This window comes from Eucalyptus grandis, chromosome 3 (assembly GCF_016545825.1).
Source record: "Eucalyptus grandis isolate ANBG69807.140 chromosome 3, ASM1654582v1, whole genome shotgun sequence".
Classification (NCBI taxonomy): Eukaryota; Viridiplantae; Streptophyta; class Magnoliopsida; order Myrtales; family Myrtaceae; genus Eucalyptus; species Eucalyptus grandis.
The window spans coordinates 6,501,063-6,509,259 of NC_052614.1; the positions used below are offsets into that span (position 1 = coordinate 6,501,063).

Consider the following 8,197-nt stretch of genomic DNA (forward strand, 5'->3'; position numbering starts at 1 on the left):
GTAAGAGAGCAACTTCTATTTTCAAGTGAAAACAAGGATTACATCGTGCTTTTTAAAAAGCGCCATGCCACAGCACAATCTGTTTTCTTTCTCTATAGAGCAAAGTGTTTGTAAAGACAAAAATAGAAAGAAAAAAGAAAAATCCATCTTCGGACCAGAATTTCAAAGTCCCTTTTCCCAATTTCTCCTCAAGATCTCCCCAAATTCCCTCTCACCAAGCCCTAATTTCATTCAATTTTCCCTTTTCCTTTTTTTTTTTTTTTTTTTCATTTTAAAATTATCTTGCCTACGTTGCCCCCCTCCTCCAGGAAGTCCTCCCTCTGTTCTTGTTCGCATGCTCAAACCTCCACAAATCCGCTCCGAAAGAGCGTCACCTGCAGGGCCGTCGCCGAACCTTCCCGAACCTTTCCGCCCCACCCGACCGACCCGGCCCGGCCCATCGCCGCCTCGGGAAATCCTGATAAGCCGCCGAGCTCCTCCTCCGCCGCCGACGGCTGCAGAGACCGCATCGCGTAGCTCGTCCGGGAGGGGCTGCCGGGGGAACCTGATAAGCTCGCCGTACGGACAGGGCGGGTGGCCGAAGCTTCGACATTGACGAGGGCCCTCGGAGAGGGAGGAGGGCCGATTTCGCGGCGCCGAAGGAGGCGGAGTTTCGAGGTTTCGGTTTTGAGCGGCGGCGGCGGCGGCGATGGATGAGAGAGATAGCGGCGGCCGGAGCTGCGACAAGGGCGTCGGAGCTGAGGACGAGGGGAGCACGGCTCCTCTTCCCGAAAAGGTGAATAGATTGTTTTGGATTGTTGTGGTGTGCGGGATCGGAAATTTTAGCGGATTGCCGGAGAAAATCGGAAGAGATGGGAAGATAACGGTTGAATTTTCGAAGTTGTGGTTGTTAATAGGCTACTGAGGAGCCTTTATTAGAAAAGCTGCTAACTTTCCTTTTGGATCTTTCACAGCAGTTTATGGGTCTTTTGTTTGCCTTATCGACTTTGATTGCGGCAATTCTATGTTCTTCGGATTTTGTATATCTGTATCTTTGGGCAGATTGATACAAGTGAGAATGCTGTCTGATATTAAGAGTTTTCTGTTTGTACAGGTCCAGGTTGGGGGTTCGCCATTATACAGAATAGAAAGAAAGTTGGGAAAGGGTGGTTTTGGTCAAGTATATGTCGGGCGAAGATTTGGTGCAACCGCTATAACCGAGCGAACCGGTCCTGGGGCTATTGAGGTTTGGCATTATTGATTTTTATCATGAATCGTGTCGGGTTTAAGGGTTTCAATTTTCCGAGTAAAGAATATATGTTCTTTTACACTGTCTGTTATGATACTTAATCGTTAGGTTGCGCTGAAGTTTGAGCATAGAAGCAGTAAAGGATGTAATTATGGACCGCCCCATGAGTGGCAAGTATACAAGTATGTTTCCAACAACGTCTCTTGATTTAAATTTAACTTACAAAGGCTATTTATGGACTGACTTTCTTGTTTCCACGTTTGCCTTCTATTGGTTAATCAGTGCTCTTGGTGGAAGTCACGGAGTACCACGAGTACATTACAAGGGGAGGCAGGGTGACTATTATGTCATGGTATGTTTGTGACTCTTAAATTGTGGTTTAGCAAATTCGGTAATGAAGTACTAGCTAACTTCATGTTATGAACAGGTTATGGATATGCTTGGGCCTAGTCTATGGGACGTATGGAATAACAACTCTCACACGTATGTTTCTTCATCGGGTTAGTTGCTAAAAGGTGGTGCAAATTCTCCTTTTCTTGTGTCCTAAGGATTTTATGTGTGTTTCACAATGCAGCATGTCAACTGAAATGGTCGCCTGTATTGCGATCGAAGCAATCTCCATACTTGAGAAGATGCACTTCCGAGGGTTAGTTCCAATTTTTCCTAGCTTTCATGCTTCGTGATTTTATTTTGAATTGACAGTTTTACACTTCACACCTATATCGTCCGAAACAAGATCAACTGAAAGAGTAACCACTTAGGTTGGTTGTCGTGCAAGTGCATCTAAAAACAATAGAGTTGAAGTGGGTCATCATAATTGTACCTAATTTGTGCTGCCCGTCATTTGATTGTGCTGTTTGTTGTACATATTGGGTTTTTATATTGCTGGTGACTTTTTTGCAGATATGTGCATGGTGATGTAAAACCTGAGAATTTTCTGCTTGGTCCCCCAGGAACACCTGAAGAGAAAAAGCTGTTTCTGGTTGATCTTGGCTTAGGTGTGCTAGCTGTTTTTTACCGTCTCTCATGCCACAAATCATTGGTGCATTACTAAAATGTAAATATTATTTTTTGTTTGGCCTTGCAGCCACCAGGTGGAGGGATGGTTCGACGGGCCTACATGTTGAATATGACCAACGTCCAGATGTTTTTAGGTTAGCTTGATACTTCAATGCAATGCTTTATAGAAGATTTAGAATTGTCATGTTTTTTTGTCTGGATACATTGCCGATTGTCCTGTGTTGTTGCCTTTTCTTTTCAGAGGGACAGTTCGGTATGCCAGTGTGCATGCTCATCTTGGTAGAGTTGGCAGCAGGAGAGATGACTTAGAATCACTTGCTTACACACTCATTTTCTTTTGCGTGGACGTTTACCTTGGCAAGGATATCAGGTTTAAGTCATCCAAAATTTAAGAAGAGTGAAATTGCCGCTTTTATCTAAATAATCCATTGACCCTAACCTATGGTTTTCCTCAGGGAGAGAATAAAGGGTTCCTTGTCTGCAAAAAGAAGATGGCCACTTCCCCAGAAACACTATGTTGCTTCTGCCCTCAGCCTTTCCGACAATTTGTTGAGTATGTTGTGAACTTAAAATTCGACGAGGAACCCAACTATGCTAAATATATATCTCTCTTTGATGGTATCATTGGCCCTAATCCGGATATTAGGCCAATTAATACTGATGGTGCTCAGAAGGTACTTATGTTCTTTTACCAACATATTGCAGCTTGTTGGTTAACAAGCTGAGCAAACAACTTGAATTTTTCTGATGTGTATTTTTTTGCCTTGTGCTCTGAAGCTTGTCTGTCAGGTTGGACATAAAAGAGGACGATTGACTATGGAAGACGAAGAAGATGAACAGCCAAAAAAGAAGGTTCGAATGGGGATGCCTGCTACACAATGGATAAGTGTCTATAATGCTCGTCGACCGATGAAGCAAAGGTTTTATGCAAATCTCATTTTCCCCTGAATTCTGTATTCCAAAGGAAAGTTCTTTCATCGTTTTATTTCTCTGCGTATGGTTAGGTATCACTACAATGTGGCAGATATCCGGTTATCACAACATATCGACAAAGGAAATGAGGATGGGTTATTCATCAGCAGTGTGGCTTCTTGCTCTAACCTTTGGGCTTTAATAATGGACGCCGGAACTGGCTTCTCTGATCAAGTTTATGAGCTCTCATCCTACTTTCTTCACAAGGTTGCTCGTAATATCAAGACTATGAACATTGATTTTTTAATATGCTTTTGTTATGTATCTGTTAGTTTCATTGGACCTTTGACACGCTAGGCACTGATATGTGAAACAGTCCATACCGCTTTCAGTAGTTTGTAGTGCAACGAGGCAGTTCTTCTTGGTTTGTTACTCTTAAAGGATTTCTGATTGCTTTTGGCATTGCACTCTGCTCGAGTGGTTACATGTGGGCGCTTAGAATGGTATGATAGTATAAGCATCCAACTCTGCCCATTTGATTTCTTGAGGCAGTTGCATATAGTTCTTATTGTTATATTATCGAATCACTGCATATTTGCTCATTGCTGTATGGAACGTTAGGACTCTTATCTAATACTATGTTTGAGCCGAAGAGATTGTTGATGCATTTTGCATTTTTCTTATAGGAGTGGATCATGGAGCAGTGGGAGAAGAACTACTATATCACCGCAGTTGCAGGAGCTTCCAATGGCAGCTCATTAGTTGTAATGTCTAAGGGTTAGTTATTGGATCTAAAGACAACAATATATTCTGAAATGAGCATGGATTTGTTTCTCTGACTTCTGTTATACCCTAAATGGTAGGAACCCCATATCTGCAGCAGTCATATAAAGTAAGTGATTCATTTCCCTTCAAGTGGATTAATAAAAAATGGAGGGAAGGCTTTTATGTCACGTCAATGGCTACTGCTGGGACCAGATGGGCTGTCATTATGTCCCGTGGCGCAGGGTTTACTGATCAGGTTTTGTTGTTATTTCTCCTTTATATTTGATTGCTTTTTTTGAGATTAAAACCATTTCTTAAGGTTGGAGTGTTTATTTGAAAACGTCAGGTCGTGGAGCTAGATTTTCTCTATCCTAGTGAAGGCATTCATAGAAGGTGGGACTGTGGCTACCGCATCACATCAACTGCTGCTACTTTAGATCAGTCTGCTCTTATCCTCAGCATTCCACGAAGAAAGCCGACAGATGAAACCCAAGAGACCTTACGAACTTCTGCCTTTCCTAGCACACATGTCAAGGTGATTTATTTCTTCATTTGTCAGGCATTAATCTATGCCGTTTTCTTGGATAGTTTAATGAGCATATGCTTTTCCCTGATTATTTCTTTTCAGGAAAAATGGGCGAAGAATCTCTACATTGCTTCTGTTTGCTATGGTCGGACCGTTTCATGAGCCGCCAAATTTTGTCCTCACCATTGGAATATCAATGAATCACTTGGATGATCAGCAATCGGCTTTTACCATCTACCTCCCACTTAGGAATGGCAAATTGAATCCAACCATATGGATAGTTGATGAGTGCCAAAAGTATATTTCATTATTCATCGCAATGCATCAAATAGAAAAGAGTCCACACTGTCTCAATATCAAAATGCTCATTAGCAAAATGCTGTCGTTGTTCTATCATGAGGCGAATATTTTACTGCTCATTGACTAGAATTTGTATATGTAGAAAATATAACGTAGTTAATGATGCAGTACAGGTCGGGTCTTGATTGTAAGTGCTATTCTCAAGTGTTCAGTTGTGATGCTTCAGTGAAGCTGCAACTTTCTGAGTTAGAGGCTATGTATTTGCCTTTGTAGGACTCAAGCTCCTGTGATCTTCATCCTTTTTCTGAGCTCAGTTATTTTGAGTTACCCATCAGAGAAAACGGACATATAGGGTGTCAGTTGTATTATTGTCAAATCTTTTTGTTCAGCTTCTCTTTGATTTTGAAGCAGTTATCGTGCGAAAGATCCTAAGCAGCATTCAAATTATCTCTTTATCTCCATTAGCTTTGATATGGTAACTGTGTATTTGGTCTCTCACAATCTGCTACAATGTTGCTGGTGGATCTGGAAAGATTCATTTTCATGAATATGACAGGAAGGTGTGTGTTTCTGAGGATTTCCTTTTAGTCAGGGTTGTAGGTCATTGTAACAGGTCCTTGGCAGTTCTGTTTCCCATGTAAGATAATATGGCTGAGCTGAAAATAACGTATGTCTTTTTCTTTTTTACTTGATCTAGTTTTTATACTAAAAATGCACATAGATTCGTATTTAGATTTTGCATTGGAACACCGTATCCTGTCGCACAAAGGGGATCTTGTCGATCCTTCAACATGAAAATTACAGTTTGTGTTTGGTTTCTCACCTCCTCGCCTTTAAAACTTCCAAATGCTACAGTCTAAAAATTCTTAGCATTTCTGGGTATCTTGTGGTCCTAGTGGTTGCAAATTTTGAACCTTTGGCTTCCCATGCAGCTCAAGTAGATCATTGCTAAGAGCTTGTGGCATGGCAGATATATAGCAGGCAGTTTCTTTAGTTGCATGTGTGGAATTTGTCATAGCAATCTTGTAGACTTGGTGATCAGGCCAATGGGATACTGCTCTGCAGGATAAACTTTTCCACAGAGCTTGCGGCAAATATCTATCCCAGTTGATGGCTGGCTTGTGAATATATTTGTGGATATAAGAGAAATTTTTGGTTTCTAGATATCAGGCCAATTTGACATGTGTTTTTCTTCTTCAAGTTGGGACATTGTTCTTGATAGAAATGGGAAAGATCTATTCTATTCTTTGCTCACTCAGTATATTGTATGTATGAAATCGATATCTCATTCTTGTGTTCCATTTTCATCTTTATTTTTCTAGAAGTAGGGAAGCAACACACAAGAATGACTAGCTGCATGTACACTACATAGTGGATGCTGCATCAGATCAAAATGGCTTAAGAGTCATATGATTGTTATGTTCAAACTCCTTTTTCAAGTGTGTGGTCCTGATTTGCTGGCGAAGAATATGGAGGTCTTGAGTACACTGTACAGCCCAAGGCACAAAGTACAAGGAATATTGTAAGATTCCATCCATTTAATAATTATTTGAGGAATTGTCAGTTTTCTGAATTGTAATTGTATTTTTCCAACCCTATTAGTTTGAACTGTTATTACAGAATGCCATTGAAAATGAGCTTTTGTGATTTTCTGGAAAGAAATTATGTCTGGGAATGAGGGCTCATGAATATTGAAGGCTATTGTTCAATTAAATTACCGAGGAATATTGTTGCTATGAGTGGCACAAGGAAATGTAGTATTCTAATTTGTTGACTTCATTGATGTCATTTCAGGGCCTGCAATGGGCCTAATTTGTGCAGGACACAAGGGATTCAACAATGGTAATGACCTGATCTTCTAGGAGCTTTAAGTGCAGATTGGGGGCTCAACAATCTGCCGATCTATTGAGGTATGAAGAAATGGTCATCTTTGTGATTGGGTACTGCATGAAGTTACTATTAACATATTGTGGGGCGATTCACTTCTTTTAAATTCCCTGTTTATTTGCCCATTTTAGTGATTGTTTCCTCTTCCCTGTTCTATATCATTTTTAGGTCTCCTGAAGTTGTTCTAGCTTACCTGCCAGAAATTAAGCCGTTGCAGGTGTGAAATTGCTATTTGGATTTGTAGACGCCAATTTCTATACAAGTACAGAAGCGGGCACTGATCTGCTCCTTCCATTGCATCAATATAGTAAAGAATGGCAGAAGTCCAATGTCTCTCTTCTTACGTGTGGAGGATTTGATGATAAGTATTATCAAAGTTTTGATGAAGCAAAGGAAACCAAAACACGGTACTGAAGATTGGTATTGCTACTTGCTAGAAGCATGCGCTGGCTTATTGTCCCGAATTAGAGTGTGAGAGTACTAGTTGGCCCGTGGTATGGAAAATCCAGGAACTTCCAATATAGTGCATCATCTCAATGGTGTGCTGCTTGGAGATTGATTAAGCTGGACCAGATCACTTCTTAGGATGTTTTACTCGGATTATTTGAGAAAATGAGTCTGGTGTCTGGCAAATCTCGTTAACACAAGCAAACAGTTGTGTTTTTGGGCTCTCTTCCTAGAATAGTTATGCTTTAACCGGTGTGTTGTGTTATCCTGTTTCAGCTTGGCGCATCGTCAAATAGTATATAGGCCGTGAAAGTCATAGAAGAGCAAGCTTGCTTTCATCCAAAAGCAATTGATGAAATAGTAGTACCAACGGTTGGTGGCAAATGGATATTAATCTGGTGTTTCATGTCACGCGACATCTTGAAACGGGTGCTCATCAGCATCAATACCTGTTTTGTTTCGTCAAGAGTTTGTTTGCACAGATATAGTGCATGGAGATGATGGATTATTGCACGTAGACATTATGTCTCGTACCCATGCATGTGGTTAGGCACTATTGCCGGATCACCTTGCGCTGTACAGTTCCCAACACCGTGTTTTGTTGCGGACTGTGAGATGGAGGTTTCTATCCGACGGTAATCGATTGCACAACCTTTCAAAGCGTATTGGTCTTAGGCCTCATTAGCATTGAGGCCATGTGACGATGACTCCAAGATCACAATGGAATGCGTCGATACCCATTCGATGTCTAAATTACGTGAACGTGAAATGACGAGTAAATGCTCTCTGAAAAGGGTTGTGGTCTTAATGGCATGGTCCTGCTGGCCATCATGGTCCTGGCTGACGATAGACTCTGAGTTGTGCGGAAGAAAGCTACCGCATGACTAGAGCGAGTCGCAGTTATGTACAAATGCAATGTAAGAGAGAACCAAGTGAGAACGCTGAACAGGCGCTCTTGATGTCAACTGTTGTCGCCTCACGGCTCTGTCGTTCGTTGTTTCTTTCTTTCAAGCAAAAGGTACGTTTGTCATAAGAGGACGAACCCATTAAAGAAAAGGGCAAGCCGCCTGGTTGGAAACACTGGGAGCAGATTCAGAACCGACGACCCTCTT

The 8,197-nt window shown here is 41.4% G+C and overlaps 1 non-coding gene across 1 annotated transcript; it reads left to right on the top strand.

Annotated features, from left to right (window-relative positions):
• The first annotated feature begins 298 nt into the window (after positions 1 to 298).
• Positions 299 to 7,334, top strand: LOC104436263. Its single transcript, XR_005549589.1, has 18 exons — positions 299 to 775; positions 1,094 to 1,225; positions 1,337 to 1,410; positions 1,511 to 1,580; positions 1,656 to 1,711; positions 1,803 to 1,874; positions 2,132 to 2,226; positions 2,316 to 2,382; positions 2,490 to 2,618; positions 2,704 to 2,922; positions 3,026 to 3,168; positions 3,253 to 3,427; positions 3,847 to 3,937; positions 4,024 to 4,181; positions 4,272 to 4,460; positions 4,554 to 6,273; positions 6,546 to 6,661; positions 6,807 to 7,334. It is a non-coding gene; the product is annotated as a casein kinase 1-like protein HD16 (transcript).
• Positions 7,335 to 8,197: the final 863 nt, after the last annotated feature.